Source organism: Monodelphis domestica, chromosome 3 (assembly GCF_027887165.1).
Source record: "Monodelphis domestica isolate mMonDom1 chromosome 3, mMonDom1.pri, whole genome shotgun sequence".
Lineage (NCBI taxonomy): Eukaryota > Metazoa > Chordata > Mammalia > Didelphimorphia > Didelphidae > Monodelphis > Monodelphis domestica.
In genome coordinates, this window is record NC_077229.1 from 443,657,154 (window position 1) to 443,676,512 (window position 19,359).

General features: G+C 35.7%; 1 protein-coding gene across 2 annotated transcripts in view; it reads right to left on the reverse strand.

The window, feature by feature from the left end:
* Positions 1-1,240: 1,240 nt before the first annotated feature.
* The window catches only part of CPLANE1 (ciliogenesis and planar polarity effector complex subunit 1), a 175,073-nt gene continuing 156,954 nt past the window's right edge, over positions 1,241-19,359 (reverse strand). The window contains exons 53-54 of one of the 2 annotated variants that reach the window (XR_008917859.1): positions 10,241-11,194; positions 1,241-2,483 (exon numbers count right to left, since the gene is read on the reverse strand). The gene's annotated coding sequence lies outside the window, so the exon portion shown is untranslated. Of the gene's footprint in view, positions 2,484-9,522; positions 11,195-19,359 lie in introns of those variants that run through there. The other variant, XM_056824552.1, reaches the window with a different exon arrangement.

A 19,359-nucleotide genomic window follows, 5' to 3' on the forward strand; every position in this document is an offset into this window, starting at 1 on the left:
GAAACCTATTAAAATCACAAATAAATGGGGGGAAAGTACTTGTCAAATGCGACCTATTGGTCCATTTTCAATCTTCATTATTTTGTAAATTTTCTTTTTTTAAAATCATGAGAGTAAATTAAAGTCTCATCATCTCAAAGATAGACCCAACTTTAAATTCAAGAATTTAGGGATCAGTGATCCCTAGCTGAATAATGTGACTTAGATACCCTCTATAAAGTGATGTTTTTTAACCAAAGATTAAAAATCATTATATGTAAATAAGCAACTTTTTAGGAAATCTTAACGCCAAATTCTGTCAGATCAGACCATTCTTTATCTCAAGACTTGCTGGGGACCACCAAACCCATACTGTCTGACAAGGTCGCACATAGAGACATATCCAATTATCTGCAAGTAATCACGTATGTTGAAAAATGAGACTGTATGCCAAGAAAAAATGGAACCGCTGGGTATAAAAATAAAGATGACTCTGCCAAGCAGAGCAGCTTCTTGCCACACCTGCGCAACACGTCTGAAACACCCAAGCTGTCTCCTACTTCTCATTCGCCTAAGTCGTCTCATCTAGCTGGGAGCAACCCCTGAATTCACAGAAAAAAGGGAGGGGATATTCCACCTAAGTGGGTACATGGGAATCTTTTAGGTTTAATTCTGTAATTATGATCTTTTGGTGATGTTCTGAGGGGATTAAAGTGGGATTAATCTTATAAGTATTTTTGCTCTCATATTTTTCCTGCAACTAGGAAGAGAATGATAATTGTAGCAATTCCAAAAGCAAGGGGTGTTAGTGGGAGAAGTCACACAAAGGGGGGATGTCTCCCATCTTTTTAGAGGATTGCTTTGCAAGCCTGGTCTCTACGTGCGACCTTGTCAGACGGCATGGGTTTTGCAGCCCCCAGCAAAGATTCCGAACACAACATCTGCAACAAGATGACAAATACTAAACATAAAATGCATTTGGAAAATTTTTTCAAAGTTTCTCTTGACAACAAATGTTTAGAATTGGCTCTAAGAAATATTGCTCCTTTTTCCCTTTAGAAATCATTTGAGGAAAAATGCAAATATAGCTTATACAAAAGATGCTTAGAAAAATGAGCCAAGCTAATAGGGTTATTATAATAGCTTTTGGTACTGCTGCTATACATCAGATAGGCTATCCTAAGTAGAAAAACTTTTGGACAAATGATTTCCCTGATTTAATTAATTGCTCTGATTTAAATATAAAAATATCACATACCTGTTGTTATCATATCTCTTTTTTTAATGAACTTCATTTAATATATTTTATTTTTCCCATTACATGTAATAAACATTTTTAACATTCATTTCCCAAAATATTGAGTTCCAAATTCTCTCCCTCTTCCTCTCTGAGACAGCAAGCAACTTGAACTAGGTTACACCTATGGAATCATGCAAAACATATCTCTACATTAGTTGTGTTGTGGAAGAAGATAAAAGAAAAAAAAGTGAAAATAGTAATCTTTGATCAGCATTCAGATTCCATCAGTTCTTTCTCTGGAGGAGGATGGCATTTTTTTTTTGTCACGAGTCCTTAGAAATTGTCTTGGTTAATTGCATTGCAGCCCTTCACAGTTGAACAATGATGCTGTTACTGTTTGCAGTGTTCTGGTTCTGCTCACTTCGCTTCACAAATGTTCATGTAAGCCTTTCTAGGTTTTCTTGCTTGTCATTTCTTATACCACAACAGTATTTTGTTATAATCATATACTACAACTTGTTCAGCCACTTCTCAACTGATGCAATCACTTCAATGTCCAGTTCTTGGCCACCATAAAAAGAGCAGCTACCAATGTTTTTGTACAAATAGGTCCTTTTCTCTTTACCTTTTAATTTCTCTGGGATACAGGTCCAGAAGTGATGTTGCCGTGTCAAAGGGTATGTACAGTTTGATAGCTCTTTGGGCACAGTTAACAGATTGTCCACCAGAATGTTTGAATCAGTTCACAACTCCACCAACGGTATTTTAGTGTCCCAATTTTCCCACTATCTCCTGTAACATTAGTCATTTCCCTTTTCTGTCATATTAGCCAATCTAATAGGTGTGAGGTGGTACCTCAGTTTTAATTTACATTTCTCTAATCAATAGTGATTTGGAACATTATTTCCTATTGTAGGAATATAAGTTGGGGATAGACTGGTTTCAAGGATTAGCTAAAAGAAGAGAATTTTGATACAAGCTCTGGGAGAAAATTCTGGGAAGGAGAAGAGAATTGTGGGAGTTTTAACTGAAAATAACCGACTTGACTTCCTTCTTGGATTTCCATGGAGCTGGAAGTAAATTGGACTCTGCCAAAATTTCCACCAAGCTGAAGGAGGTTTTGCTCTGAGAGATTTTCCAAAGATACTTAAAATTTCATGAAGAAATTCTTAACTTCTTGTTAGAGAATTTATTTAGAGGAAACCAATTTCCCTGAGTCCAGAGATCATCTGCCAGTGGTCCATTTGCCAGAAATCCTCTTGGGCTAAGGTAATCCAAAGATTTTCATCTGTTACTTTGGGTTACTTAGTGCAGCCAAACCCAGGCTTTCACCCTTTCTTTTATTAATCACTAGTGGGAAGATCAGGATAGAATCAGATAGTGTGGGTTTGGTTTTTTTTCTTTAGATAGAGTAGGGAGCTGTAGGCAGGGCCCAGAGAAGAAACAGAAGGCACTCCTTAAGCAAGAGACTTAGAAGTTGGGTGGAGTTAGTTTTTAGAGTGTTAGGGTCTTACCTATCAGTTTCTCTTACTTTATAAAACACACTTTTTCAAAAGCCAAAGGTTTTGTGCTTAACTGGCCCTGGGGAGTACCTAGGTGGGTTGTATCATCTCACATCCCTTTAGGACAGTTCCCCATTACAATATTGTGAACTTTAAATTACTCCACCTTACTTAGTCTAACAAAATCAGGAATCTATACCTATACTTAAGGATTAAGTATTTAGGAGGATGGCCTTTGATAGACATGTGCTAGCAAATGACATAAGAAACAGCTGGCAGACCCCTGGGCTGGCCTAAGTCAAGCTTAAGCTACCATTGGTACAGATGAGACACAGGAAAGTGATGTAAAACCATCTACATATTTGGCATCACTTCCTCTCTCGGGGTGCTTTCCCCGGAGCGGTGGCTCTGGCTGGCAACATGCTAAGTGTTTTGACATCTTGGAGTGCTGGCAGCTATTATCCGTTTTGGTAGTGAGTTTTCCTTGATACTATACTGGGAGAAGCTGAGTAGCTAGTTCAGGTTCAGGCATCTTAGCTGAGCTCTCTTGGAGTTTAGCTGATTCCTTTCTCCTTTACCTTCCAACACTATCCTCTTAAAAGCCACTAATTTGAACTCCCCCTGGCACAGGCCAGGCAGGAAAAATCCTACACCTTTCCCTCTCCCTTCTCCTTAATTTCTTTCCTCTATATTAATTAAAATCACCATAAATTTCCAGCTGCCTTTGGTATTTTATTTGGGATATTCCCTGGTGACCAAAATTAATTTAGTTTAGGTCACAACCCTAAAATTATCTTTACAATATGAATATAGATAGCTTTACTTCTTCATATGAAAACTGCCCATTCAGATCTTTTGACCATTTATCAACTGGAATATAATCTGTATTTTTATACATTTGACACAGTTCTCTATATATTTGAGAAATGATGACTTTATCAGATAAGCTTGCAGTAAAGAATTTTCCCAGCTTTCTGCTTCTCTTTTAATCTTGTGTTGATTGTGTTTGTGAAAAAAAGACCCTTTTAATTTAATATAATCAGAATTATTCATTTTACATCTCAAATGCTCTCTGACTCTTGTTCGGTCATAAATTCTTCCCTTCTTTATAGATCTGACAGGTAAACTATTGCATGTTTCCATAATTTTTTTATGGTATCACTCTTGATATTTAAATCATGTATCCAATTTGACCTCATCTTGGTATATGGTACAAAGTGTTCATTTCTTTTAAAAAAGATACAAAGGAGATTGACTAAATAAATAAATTTTAAAAAATAAAAAAGATACAAAGAGGAATTACTTCCCTTTTTCCCTTGTACTTTCAAATCTCCTCCTTTGGCATGTTTTTGACTGCCCATAGTTGGAATCCTTAAAAAATTTGCATATTAAACCTAAAAATAATTAGAAAACTGCTTTGTGGAGACCTTTTTTTGCTCATCTGATACATTTTAAATCTATCTATTGAGATAACCATGTTTCCCTATTGGGAATTAACAGAGAATAAAACCTAACCACATAATAATAGTGTATTATGAATTAATATTTATGTAAATAAGAATTGGCTCAAAGGCCATTCAGCACAATGTTTGACATGTCTTTTATCACATGTTCTGATAAGGTCAATTCTGGGGCTCCATTCAATAAATTTAAAATAACAATTTTGGTTTTCCAAATTGGCGAACTTGCAACATTTCCAAATTTAATCTTGAATAAAAAAACAATGAATCAGTTTTCAAAAAGAGTCCCAGGGTCAATAGGGCTAATTATTTTTAATTTGAGATTGGTAGGCCTGGAGCAAGTTCATTTCCTGTTTAAGGAAACATCCTGGGAGGCCATTTGGATTTTTTAAGGATATTGCTAGTAGATTCAGAATGCCATCTTTACCAAAATATGCCTTTCATTCTTTCTCCCACAGGAAGTCCAACAAATGTTGCAAGATCAGCAATCACTAGGATGCAGGTCCAAGAAAGCAGGGAAAACGCCCATCTTCTAACCTATATCTCCAGGTATTTCCAAGATGGACTAAAATACTTCTAGACCATTAATGAGAGCTAATGGTTGTACATTCCTAAGAAATCTCACTTTCAGATTTTTTGTGCTTCTTAAAGTTAACAACAATATTGTCAACTCTCACCCTATGAACTTTTCCTTGTGGGGGACATCTCCAACCTCTGACTCCTCACCCCTCAGGCATATATTTCTGTTAGTTTTATATTTATCCTGGATATGATCCTTATTAGATATTAGATGCAAAGATTTTTTTCTAACTGACTTCTAGTTGTATTAATTTTGCTCATATGAAACCTGTTCAATTAAATGTAATCAAAATTATTCCATTGTACTTACCTCTTGTGCCCTTAAGAATTTACCCCTTCACCACAATAGTGAGAGATCTATGACTTACTTTTCTCTTCTAATTTTTTCATGTTATATTCCTAAAACATAGTATAAAAACCTAAATCTAAACCTAATTTCTGACAGACTTCTATTTTCCCAGCTTGTTGTTTCCCTTCTAATTTTGGTTGCATTGGTTTTGTTTGTACAAAGCCTTTTTAATTTAATATAATCAAAATTATGAGTTTTATATGTTGTAATATTCTCTATCTCTTATTGGGTCCTAAATTCTTTCCTTTCCCATAGATCTGGCAGGTATGCTATTCTATGTTCACCTAATTTATTTCTGATTTCACTCTTTATATTTGTCATTTATCTATTTTGAATTTACCTTGGTGTAGGGTGTGAGATATTGATCTAAACCTAATCTCTCCTTACTATTTTCCAGTTTTCCCAGCAGTTGTTGTCAAATAGTGGGTTCTTATCCCCAAAGCTGAGATCTTTGTGTTTATCAAACACTATCTTGCTCTATCTATCTATCTAATTCTATAAAACAGTTCTTTGGCAGTTTCAAAGGTATGGCACTAAGTAGATTAGTTTAGGTAGAATTGTCATTTTTATTATATTAGATCATGCTAACCATGAACAATTAATGTTTTTCCAATTGTTTAGATCTAGTTTTATTTGTATAAAAAGTGTTTTGTAGTTGTGTTCATATAGTTCCTGTGTTTGTCTTGGCAGATAGATTCCCAAATATTTTATATTGTCTAGAGTAATTTTAAATGGAATTTCACTTTCTAAATCTTGCTTCTGAATTTTGTTGGAAATATATAGAAATGCTGATGATTTTTGTGGGTTTATTTTGTATACTGCAACTTTGCTAAAATTATTGATTATTTCTACTTGTTTTTTAGTTTATTTTTTTTGATTCTCTAAATATACCATCATATCATCTGCAAAGAGTGATAATTTAACTTCTTCATTGCTTACTTTAATCCTTTCAATTTCTTTTTCTTCTCTAATTGCTACAGCTAGCATTTCTAATACAAAATTAAATAATAATGATGATAATGGACATTCTTGCTTCACTCTGATCTTATTGAGAAGGCTTCTAACATCCCCATTGCAGATAGTACCTGTTTATGGTTTTAAATAAATACTCTTTATTTTATTTTTTTAAAATATTTTTCCATGTTTAAATGATTCATTTTCTTTACCTCCACTCTTCCCTACCTACTCCCAAAGCCAACAAGCAATTCCACTGGTTTGTACAAATGTTATCAAATGAATACTGTTTATTATTTCAAGGAAAGGCCCTTCTATTCCTGTACTTGCTAGTGTTTTCAATAGGAATGGGTGTTGTATTTTGTCAAAAGCTTTTTCTGCATCTATTGAGATAATCATGTGATTTCTATTAGTTTGGTTACTGATAGAGTCAATTATGTGGATGGTTTTCCTAATATTAAACCATCCTTGCATTCCTGGCATAAATACCACCTGGTCATAGTGAATAATCTTTGTGATAACTTGCTGGAGTCTTTTTGTTAGAATTTTATTTAATTTTTTGCATCTATGTTCATTAAGGAGATTGCTCTATAGTTTTCTTTCTCTGTTTTTGGTCTGTGTGGCTTTGGAATCAATACCATACTGGTGTCACAAAAAGAATTTGATAAGAGTTCTTCTTTGCTTATTTTGTCAAATAGTTTATAGTATTTGAATTAGTTCTTCTTTAAATGTTTGATAGAATTCACTTGTGAATCCATCTGTCCCTGGGGATTTTTTCTTAGGGAGTTCCTCGATGGCTTGTCCAATTTCTTTTCCTGAGATGGGATTATTTAAGTATTCTAGGCATTTTACATTTTTGTAAATATTTGCCCATTTTGCCTAAATTATCATATTTATTACTATATAAATGGGCAAAAATAGTTTAATGATTGCCTCAATTTCTTCTTCATTAGAGGTGAAATTGATCTTTTCATTTTTGTTATTGTTAATTTCAGTTTTTTTATTTTTTAATTAGATTTACCAGTACTTTATCTATTTTGTTTTTTTCAAAATACCAGCTACTAGTCTTATTTATTAGTTCAATAGATCTTTTACTTTCAATTTTATTCATTTCTACTTTAATTTTTAGGATTTCAGATTTGGTTTTTGTCTGTGGGGGTATTAATTTGTTCTTTTTTTTCTAATTTTTTAAGTTGCAAACCCAATTCATTGAACTCCTCCCTCACTATTTTGTTGCTAGAGACACTCAGGTTTATAAATTTTCCCCTGAGTACTGGTTTGGCTGTATCCCATAGGTTTTGATATATTGCTTCCACATTGTCATCCCCTTCAATGAAATCAATAATTGTTTCTATGATTTGTTTTTCGATGCACCAGCTTTGAAGAATTAGATTATATAGTTTCCAATTAATTTTAAATTAACCTATCCATGTACTCTTATTAATTATTATTTTTATCACATTTTGATCTGAAAAAGTTGCATTTATTATTTCTTTTCTACAGTAGTTTGCAATGTTTTTATGCCCTAGTGTATGGTCAATCTTTGTATATATATACCATGTGCTGCTAAAAAGAAAGTATATTCCTTTTTATCCCTGTTCAGTTTTCTCCAGATATCTATTAACTCCAAATTTTCTAACATTTCATTTATTTCCCTTACTTTTTATTTATTTTTTGGTTCAATTTATCTAATTCTGATATGTGAAGGTTGAGGTCCCCCACTAAGTATGGTTTTACCATCTATTTCCTCCTTAAGTTCCTTTAGTTTCTCCTATGAAAATCTGGATGCTGTGGAAAAGAAACTAGAAATAAGTTCTGAACTGCTGCCACTGTGTTTATATAGATGTTGATATAGCGTTTTAGGGAGAATAAGTTTACCCCCTTGAGCAATCCAGATGCCTTTGATTAGTTTAGCAGCTAGCTGCTCTTTCCATGACTGTATTTCTTCTCCGTCGTAGGCTTCAGTGAGATTATGCCTTTTGATCAGAGAGAAATTCAGCATGCAGTGGGACCAAACTGAGCAGCGTTATTTTGATGTTAAGTCTGCTCTGTCATTCCCTAGGGATATTCTGTCCTTTCCATGACTACATGCCTTACAATGGATTATGGCCACCTCTTTAGGAAAGTCCACAATATTCCCTCTCTCCCCTCAACTCCTCCATACCCTGCTACAAACCTACCTTATCCTCTGTTCTTCATATCCTCCCCATCTTTCCCAATAAATATTACAGTTTTGTCGATTTCAAAATCTTAGCAGTAGACAGAAAACAACAAGAATAGTTTTAACCTTCAGAGCTGGTTGGGCCTGTGTCTTTCGGCTGAACTGAGAGGAGCCACTCCTAATCCAGACTCCGAAGCCAACCCTCCTCCCACCTCCAACACCAGGAAGGAAGTCCAGTCTGGCAGGTAGGAATTGTGGAAAGGAAACAAGACTGACAGTTGGTGGAGGAAGGGACAACTGAGAGTGGCAGTTGGGTCTTGTGACCAGCACTTCCTTCCTGCCGGGTTTACTTCCTTCCTGGTGTTGGAGGAGAGAGGAGCTCATTCTGCCCAGTCTGGAGTAGAGTGCCTCTACTTGGTTCAGCCTGAAGAGCCAGCCCAATCAGCTCTTAAGATTAGAACTTTCCTTGGTTGCTTGCTGTCTACTGCTAAGATTCTGAATCTGACAAAGCTAGCACAGATATAGAGTAGATGGGCATGGGAGATACCCTCCACCAGCCTGTGAGGCCTGGCCTCAGCTCTGAAGCTGAGAAAAACTCCAACCTTATGTAGGGACATCCCTCGACCCTCTTTCCTGATACTTCTCCAATCCAAATTGGTTATTCAACTTTATCTTATTTGAATTCGCAGTCAGATAAGTGAACTATCTTTTCTGGGGCATAGAGGGAGCTGAACATCAGTTCAGTCATTCAACGACAAGCAGTCCTCATAGGACTGCTGCTGCCTTTTGGCAGGGGGCATCTCTCTCCTTTGCCTCACTGAGCAAAATTCCCTCTCTCCCCTCAAATCCTCCATACCCTGCTACAAACCTTCCTTATCCTCTGTTCTTCATATCCTCTCCATCTTTCCCAATAAATATTACAATGCTATGCCATTTGGTGCATAAATGTTTAGTAATGATATTACTTCATTGTTTATAGTATCTTTTAGCACGATAAAATTTCCTTCTCTCTTTTAATCAGATCAGTTTTTACTTTAGCTTTGTCTGATATCATGATTGCTACACCTGCTTTTTTTACTTTATATAATGCATAATAAATTTCTATTCCAGCCATTTGTCTTTAATCTGTGTGTGTCACGCTATCTCAAATATGTTTCTTATAAACAACATATAGTAGAATTCTGGTTTTTAATGCATTCTACTATCTGCTTCCATTTTATGGATGAGTTTATCCCATTCACATTCAACATTATTAACTGTGTATTGCCCTTCATCTTATTTTCTCCTTTTGATCCTGCTCTATTCCCTTTCACTCCATTTCTCCTCACCAGTGTTTTGCTTTTCATCATTCCCCCCCCACTTCTCCCTCCTTCCAATTACCACCCTCTTCCCTTGTCTTAATCCCCTTTTTACTTCTGTACCCCACTGAGTATATTTGTCTTTCCCTTTCTGAGCCAGTTATGAGAGTAATGTTTAAGCATTGCCCATCATCACTCTTATCCTCCCCTCCCCATAATTTTTCACAACTCTCTTATATAATTTGCCCCATTTTATCTCTCCCTTCCCTTTTCTCTCAATCCTCTTTAAACCCCTTTCTTTTTTTTACAGCTTCTTGCATTTATCTGTACATCATATCATCATAAATCATCATATAATCATAATTAGCTTACTTCTCCAACCTCTTTCTGAGTAAATTCCTTCTATCTTCTCTATTACTAAGAGTAAATTTTGAGAATTACAGAAATCCTCTTTCCATGTAGACATATAAACATTTTGACTTTAATGAGTCCCTTAAATTTTCTCTTTCTTATTTACCTTTTTGGAAACTTCTCTTGTGTCTTGTGTTTGGACTTCAGATTTTTTGTTTAGGTCACACTTATTCCTCAAGAATACTTGCAAATCTCCTGTCTTATTAAATTTCCATTTCCCCCCCTGAAAGAATATACTGTTTTGCTAGTTAGTGACACTGGGATATAAACCTAGATCTTTTGCATTCCTGAATGTCATATTCCATACCTTCTGATCCTTTAATGTGGCAGCTGCTAAGTCCTATGTGATCCTGATTGTAGCTCCATGGTATTTAAAATGTTTCTTTCTACCTGCTTGCAGCATTTTCTCCTTGATTTGGTAGGTTCTTGAATTTAGCTGGAATATTCCTGGAAGTTGTCATTTGAGGATTTCTTTCTGGAGGTGATTTGTGTATTTTTTCAGTTTCTTTTTTATTATCAATAATTTCTTGTATTATGATGTCTAAGCTTTTTTTTTATCATAGCTTTCAGGTAGACCAATAATTATTAAATTGTCTCTCCTTTATTTAAAAGATTAGTTTTTTCAATAAGATATTTTGTTTTTTTTTTCATTCTTTTGATTTTATTTCTTGATTTCTTACAAAATCATTAAATTCTAGTTGTTCAATTCTGATTTTAAAGCCTGATTTTGAAGTCTTTTTTTCAGCTCTTCCAGAATCTGTGTCCAATCCATGTTTTTCTTTTCAATTTTATGTGTGTTTGCTTTGCTTTCACTGTCCCTTTCTGTATCTGTACTCTTTGTCTCCATAAAAAGTCTTTAGAGTTATGTGGTATTTTTTTGGTGTTTGCTCATTTTTTCCTACCTTTTTATAGGAAGGCTCTGTTTTCCGGGAGTTTAGGGTACCCTTTTAAACTTCAATCCTTCCTGATAGCTTTACCTTTTTTTCTAGGTTTCTGCCAGTTTCAATTCTTCTGAGATGGTATGATGGCCTAAGAGCTGATAGCTCTGAGGGCCTCCTCCCACTGCTGATTCAATTAACCCTGACACCTTAAAGTCGTGCCTCAGGCTTGAGCATAAATTTTTGGTCTCACTTTGAGTTGATCAGGTCAGGGACTACTCACATTGTGGCCCCAGCTTTGGCTCAAGTTTCTGGTCTCACTGTGTACCTAATCCAATTGGACACATAGTTGAATGCCCTGCTTGGAGTTCCTTCCTGAGCTCCTGGCAAAAACAAAACAAAATAAAAAACCATTTAGGTCAACCAAGGAGCCTCAAACTGGGATGTATGTTCTTGCCACAGGCCCAGACTGGTACTCCTGGCTTCACTATGGGCCCACACAGATCAGCCCACTTCAGAACAGACTGCCCAGGGCTGGGATTATAGACTTCATCACAGGTTTGAACCTCAAGGGGGGTGATTTGCCTTGGACCTCTATTTGCCCAAACAGGGTCCCAGGGTCTAAATATTGGTTTAAACTTAGGTTTCAAACTTGAAACAGCAAATGTGTGTGTGTGGGTATGGCTTGCTCTTGACTCCTTGCTACAGTCTTGCTGACTGTGCTCCCCTTTCACCCCAATGCCCCAGATATTCTCTGCCTACCTTTTAGGTCTCCCTTTTCTTGAAAGCTTTTTCTGTCTCCCTGTTGGTTCTTTTACTCCTGTATTTATTTTGTAGCTTTAATATTTGTTGGAGGGAATTCTCATGGTGACTTTGAGCTTCTCTTCTTTACTCTGCCATCTGGGCTCTACTCCCAGATTCTAGTGTTTCTTTATTTTATATAATGCTAGCTTTGGGGTTTAGATGGACATTTTTTATCATATATTTTATCATATAAAAGTCCCTTTATGGGAGGCGGACTCAAGATGGTGGCGTAGAGGGAGCAAACGTTCAGATCTCTGAAAACCCTTCCTTACCAATTACAAACTAAATGCTCCTAGGGGACTGAAAATCAAACCTAACAACAAGACAGAGACAAGGAACCCTCATGCTTGACTCAACTTAAAAGGTACGTCCCCCAAAAAGAATTTGAGAAAACTCCAGTTTAAAGGGAAGGAAGAAGGAAGGTCCTGGGACCCCTCCCCCCACCTAGAGCTCTAAGCCTTCAGGGGTAGCCTGAATCTCTGGGCTGGCAAAGATGCTGGTCTGGAGGGAATACCTCATGGGCAAAGCTGTGCCAGACTTAGAGAATCCAACACAGGAAGAGGGGAAGCAGATAGAGAAGAAACACAGAGCACAGAGCAGGCAGACGTTGCAGAAGCGGCGACACTCCATATTGCACCCTCCCCTTTTCCAAGGTTTTTATCTCAGGGCACATCCAGCAACCCAGCCGGACTTAATCCCATCAATGCCTTCAGAGGGAAGGAAAGCTCAAGCTCCAACACCCCTCCCCCACAGACTACACTGAGGGATTTACTGAAAAAACTCGAATGGTGAAGGTGGAAAGCAAAGCCCCCCCAAAAAAAAGAGAGAGAGAGAGGAGTAAGAGCTAAGGTAACAGCAGGGAGTAAAAAAGAGGTAAATATGAGCAAACAACAAGAAAAAAAAAGAAGTTACAATCGATAGCTTCTATACAGGTAATGAACAAAGAGAAAACAGAACAGAGAAGGATTAGGGAACTCCAAGCAAAAAAAAAAACAAACGCCAGCGAATTTGAAACATGCTCAGGAATAACTCAAAATACAATTCAAAACACAATTAAGAGAAGCTGAAGACAACTGGGAAAAGAACTAAAAAACTAAGATAAGTCATCTGGAAACAGAGGCACTTGAACTAAAATAAGAAAATAGTGTCTTGAAAGCCAAAATCAACCAGCTTGAAAATGAGGCAAAGGAGATGAAAGATGAGGCAGAGATGATGAAAGATGACCTCCAAAGAAAAACAGACCAGAAGGAGAAGGATGGCCAAAAAGCCAGGGATTAAATCTAGTCTTTAAGAACCAGAATACAACAACTAGAAACAAGCGACTTCACAAGGCAGCAGGGACACTATAAAACAAAATCAAAAGAATGAAAAAATTGAGGAAAATATGAAGGACCTCATTCACAAAACAGAAGATTTAGAAAATCGTTTGAGGAGAGACAACTTAAGAATCATTGGTCTACCAGAAGAATATGACATTAAGAAAAAGCCTGGACATTATACTATAGGAAACTATCCAAGAAAAACTGCCCCAATAGTCTAGAACATGAGCGATAAGTGGAGATTGAAAGAATCCACAGATCACCTCCTGTACTTAGTCCCTATCTGACAACACCCAGGAATGTTATATCCAAATTCAAGAACTATCAGACCATGGAAAAAATATTACAAGCTGCTAAGAAGAAGTCATTCAGATACCATGGAACCATAGTGAGGATAACACAGGATCTGGCTGCATCTACACTAAAGGACCAAAAGGCATGGAATATGATATTCTGAGAAAGCAAGGGAACTAAGTCTACAACCAAGAATCAACTACCCAGCAAAACTGACTATATTCTTACAGGGGAAAGTATGGACATTTAACAAGATAGAAGAATTCCAAGAATTTGTAAAGAAAAGACCAGATCTGAACAGAAAAGTTGATGCCCACGCACAGAACTCAGGAGAATCACCAAAAGGTAATTGAAAAAGTGGGAAAAGGGGAAAAAAACAAAACAAAACAAAAACAACTTTTTTTTTTTAAGAGAACCAATAAAGTTAAAATGATATGTATCCCTATAAGAAAAGAGGTCATTGGTAACTCTTGAAAATTGTTACTATCACCTGGGCAGCTAAAAGGAGTATACTTAGAGGGAACAGTGACAAACTCTATAGGATGAAATGCCAAGACATAAATATGTATATAGATATATATGTATGCATAAATACATATATGTGTGTATACATAGATACATACTACTAGAACTAAAAAAAAGAGGTTAATACTAAAAGAAATGGGAAAAGAAACAAAAGGGGGTGAATCTATATGTCACAAAGAAGCTCATGGCAGGAGAGGGGAGAACATCAATATACTGGAAGGGTAAAGAGATTGGTGAGAGGAAATACTCAACTCTTACATGCATTAAAATTGACTCAAAGAGGGAAGAACAATCCAATCCATTGGAGCAGAGAATTGATTCACCACCTATAGGGAATTAGAAGGGAAACAAATGGACTGGTGGGGAGGGAAGCAGTACAAGGGAAGGAGAGGGGGGTAATTTAAAAAGACTGTAAAGAAAATAAGGGGGGGAATAAGAAGGGATGGGGTAGAAAGAGAATTAAAATAAGGCTGGGAATTAGGAGGATTGATTAAAAACAAACATTGATGTAGAAGAAAATAGTGAAAGAAGAAAAGGCAGGACCAGGAGTAGAAATCAAAATGCTAAGAAATACAGAGCTTGTAATCATAATTCTGAATGTGAATGGAATGAACTCACCCATAAAATGCAAGCAAATAGCAGAGTGAATTAGAATCAAAAACCCTACCATATGCTATCTACAAGAAACACACATGAGGAAGGTAGACACACATAGGGTAAAACTAAGAGAATGGAGCCAAATCTATTGTGCATCAACTGAGAAAAAGAAGGCAGGAGTCCCAATCGTGATATCTGACAAAGCCAAAGTAAAAATAAATCTAGTCAAAAGAAATAGGGAAGGTAAATACTTCCTGATAAAAGGAAGTATAGACAATGAGAAAATATCAGTACTCAACCTGTATGCCCCAAATGGCATAGCATCCAAATTTCTAAAGGAGAAACTAGTGAAGCTCAAGGATGAAATAGATAGAAAAACTATTCTAGTGGAAGACCTGAACCTTCCTCTATCTGAACTAGATAAATCAAACTAAAAAATAAATAAGAAAGAGGTAAGAGAAGTGAATTAAATCTTAGAAAAATTAGAGTTAATAGATAGGTGGAGAATAATTAATAGGGACAAAAAGGAATACACTTTCTTTTCAGCAGCATATGGTACATTCACAAAGATTGACCATGTATTAGAGCATTAAAAACATTGCAAATAAGTGCAAAAGAACAGAAATAATCAATGCAACCTTCTCTGATCACAATGCAATGAAAATAATAATTAGTAAGTGTAAATGGAGAGGAAAATCAAAAATTAATTGGAAATTAAACAATAAGATTCTCCAAAATTAGTTAGTTAAAGAACAAATCATAGAAACAATAACTTCATTGAAGAAAATGACAATGATGAGACATCCTTTCAAAACCTGTGGGATGCAGCCAAAGCAGTACTTGGGGGTGGAGAGTGGAAATTATATCCTTGAGTTCATATATTAACAAATTAGAGAGGGCAGAGGTCTATGAATTGGACATGCAAATTAAAAAATTAGAAAGTGAACAAATTAAAAATCCTCAGGTGAAGACTAAATTAGATATCCTAAAAATCAAAAGAGAAATTAGTATAATTGAAAGTCAAAGAACTATTGATTTAATAAGTAAGACTAGAAGCTGGTACTTTGAAAAAACAAATAAAATAGGCAAAGTACTAGTCAGTCTAATTTAAAAAAGGAAAGAAGAAAACCAAATTGACAATATCCAAGAGAAAAAAGGTGACCTCACCACTAATGAAGAGGACATTAAGGCAATCATTAAAAATTATTACACCCAATTATATGGCAATAAATATGGCAAGCTAGGTGATATGGATGAATATTTACAAAAATATAAGTTGCCTAGACTAACAGAGGATAAAATAGACTACCTAAACAACCCTATATCAGAAAAAAAATTGAACAAGCCATCAAAGAACTCCCTAAGAAAAATTTCCCAGGACCAGATGGATTCACAAATGAATTCTATCAAACGTTCAAAGAACAACTAATCCCAATATTTTACAAACTATTTGACAGAATAAGCCAAGAATGAGTTCTGCCAAATTTGTTTTACGACACAAATATGGTACTGATCCTAAAGCCAGGCAGGTCAAAAACAGAGAAAGAAAACGTTAGACCAATCTCCTTAATGAATATAGATGCAAAAATCTTAAATAGGATACTAGAAAAAAGACTCCAGCAAGTGATCAAGAATGTTATTCACTATGACTAGGTAGGATTCATATCAGGAATGCAAGGATGGTTCAATGTTAGGAAAATCATCCACATAATTGACCATATTAACAAGCAAACCGTCAAAAATCACAATTATCTCAATAGATGCAGAAAAAGCCTTTGACAAAATGCAACACTCATTCCTATTGAAAACACTAGAAAGGCTAGGAATAGAAGGGTCTTTCCTAAAAATAATAAACATATATCTAAAACCATCAGCCAACATCATCTGAAATGGGGACAAACTAGAAGCCTTCCCAATAAGATCAGGTGTGAAACTAGGATGCCCATTATCACCTCTGTTATTTAACCTTGTACTAGAAACACTAGCAGTAGCAATTAGAGAAGAAAAAGAAATTGAAGGTATTAAAACAGGCAATGAGGAGGCCAAGCTATTACTCTTTGCGGATGATATGACGGTCCACTTAGAGAATCCTAGAGAATCAACTAAAAAACTAGTGGAAATAATCAACAACTTTAGCAAAGTGTTAGGATACAAAATAAACCCACATAACTCATCAACATTTCTATATATATCTCCAACACATCTTAGCAGCAAGAACTAGAAAGAGAAATTCCAGTTAAAATCACTCTAGACAATATAAAATACTTAGGAATCTATCTGCTGAGTCAAACACAGGAACTATATGAACACAACTACAAAACACTTTCCACACAATTAAAACTAGATCTAAACAATTGGAAAAACCTTAACTGCTCATGGGTAGGATGAGCTAACATAATAAAAATGGCAATCCTACCCAAATTAATTTAGTTATTTAATGCCAGACCCATCAAACTACCAAAAAAACTTTTTTACTAAATTAGAAAAAAACCATAACAATGTTAATTTGGAAGAACAAAAGATCAAAGATATCCAGGGGAATCATGGGGAAAAAAATTCAAAGGAAGGTGGCCTTGCAGTCCCAGATCTCAAACTATACTATAAAGCATGGTCATCAAAACAATCTGATATTGGCTAAGAGACAGAAAGGAGGATCAGTGGAATAGACTTGGGGTAAATGACCTCAACAAGACAGTCTATGATAAGACCAAAGATCCCAACTTTTGGGATCAAAACCCACTAATTGATTAAAAAAAAAAAAACTGGGAAAATTGAAAGACAGTATGGGAGAAATTAGGATTGGATCAACATTTCACACCCTACACCAAGATAAACTCAGAATAGGTGAATGACCTGAATATTAAGAAGGAAACTATAAGCAAATTAGGTGAACACAGAATAGTATACATGTGAGATATTTGGGAAAGGAAAGACTTTAAAACCAAGCAAGAGCTAGAAAAAAAAAATCACAAAATGTAAAGTCAATAATTTTGATTACATCAAATTAAAAAATTTTTCTAAAAAGAAAACCAATGCAACCAAAATTAGAAGGGAAGCAACAAGGTGGGAAATAATCTTCATAACAAAAACCTCTGACAAAGGTCTAATTACCCAAATTCATAAAGAGCTAAATCAGTTGCACAAAAAATCAAGCCATTCTCCAATTGATAAATGGGCAAGGGACATGAATTTAACAAGAAGTTAACAAAATCAGAACTATTAATAAGCATATGAAAAAGTGTTCTAAATCTCTTATTATCAGAGAAATGCAAATCAAAACAACTCTGAGGTACCACCTCACACCTAGCAGATTGGCTAACCTGACAGCAAAGGAAAGTAATGAATGCTGGCGGGGATGTGGCAAATTTGGGACGTTAATTCATTGCTGGTGGAGTTGTGAATTGATCCAACCATTCTGGAGGGCAATTTGGAACTATGCCCAAAGGGTACTAAAAGACTGTCTGCCCTTTGATCCAGCCATAGCACTGCTGGGTTTGTACCCCAAAGAGATAATAAGGAAAAAGACTTATACAAGAATATTCATAGCTGCGCTCTTTGTGGTGGCAAAAAATTGGAAAATGAGGGGATGCCCTTCAATTGGGGAATGACTGAACAAATTGAGCTATATGTTGGTGATGGAATACTATTGTGTTCAAAAGAATAATGAAGTAGAGGAATTCCATGTGACCTGGAACAACCTCCAGGAAGTGATGCAGAGTGAAAGGAGCAGAACCAGAATATTGTACACAGAGACTGATACACTGTGGTACAATTGAATGTAATGGACTTCACCATTAGTGGCAATGCAGTGATCATGAACAACCCGGTGGAATCTATGAGAAAGAACACTATCCACATTGAGAGGAAAACTGTGGGAGTAGAAACACAGGAGAAAAACAACTGCTTGAATACATGAGTTGAGGGGTATATGATTGGGGATGTAGACTCTAAATAAACATCCTAATGCAAACACCAACAACATGGAAACAGGTTCTGATCAAGGACACCTGTAATACCCAATGAAATTGTGTGTGGGCTGTGGGAAGGATGGGGGTAGGGGAGTGAGGGAAATAATGTCATTCTTGTAACCAGGGAATAATGTTCTAAATTGACTAAATAAATTAATCAAAAAAATCTGCATATAATGAAGATTCATAAAAAATTAGTCCCTTTATGCCTACACTTTATATAGGGTTTTAGCATAAATGAATATTGCCCATTTTCAATGTTTTCATTTATATGGGGATGTTTTTATTTTTAATATGTTTACTAACAAATCTGTTTTCCTAATAATAAACCATCCTTACATCCCTGGCATTCATCCAATTTAATTATAATGAGTTTTTAATTACTATATTAACTGATGTTTTTATTTAAAATGTTTTTAATCAATGGTTCACTGATTATACTGATTGATTGACTTTTTTTTACTTTAATTTCCTTGGTTTGAGGTATTAAGACTCTGTTGTTGTTGTTCAGCTATTTAAGTCTTGTTTGACAGTTCATGACCCCATGGACCATAGCCCACTAGGCACTGCTATCCTCCACTATTTCCTGAAGTCTATCAAGATTTACCTTTGTTTCCATGACACTATCTATCCCTTCAACCTCTCCTATCTCCTTCTCCTTTTGCTTTCAATCTTTCCCAACATTAGGATCTTTTCTAATGAGTCCTGTCCTCTCATTATGTAGCCAAATATTGAAGATTCATCTTCAGTATTTAACCTTCCAGTGAATAATCTGAATTAATTTCTTTAAGTATTGACTGATTTGATCTCCTTGCTGTCCAAGGGACTCTCGTCTTCTATAATCACAATTCAATAGAGGCATTTCTTTAGCTTTTCTTTTAATCCAACTTTCACAGCCATATATTGCTAGTGGAAAAACCAAAGTTTAGACTCTATGAACCTTTGTTGATGATGTCTTTTCTTTTCAAGTATACTGTCCAGATTTGTCAGTTTTCCTTCTAAGGAATAAGCATCTTTTAATTTCAGACAACATCTGCTAAG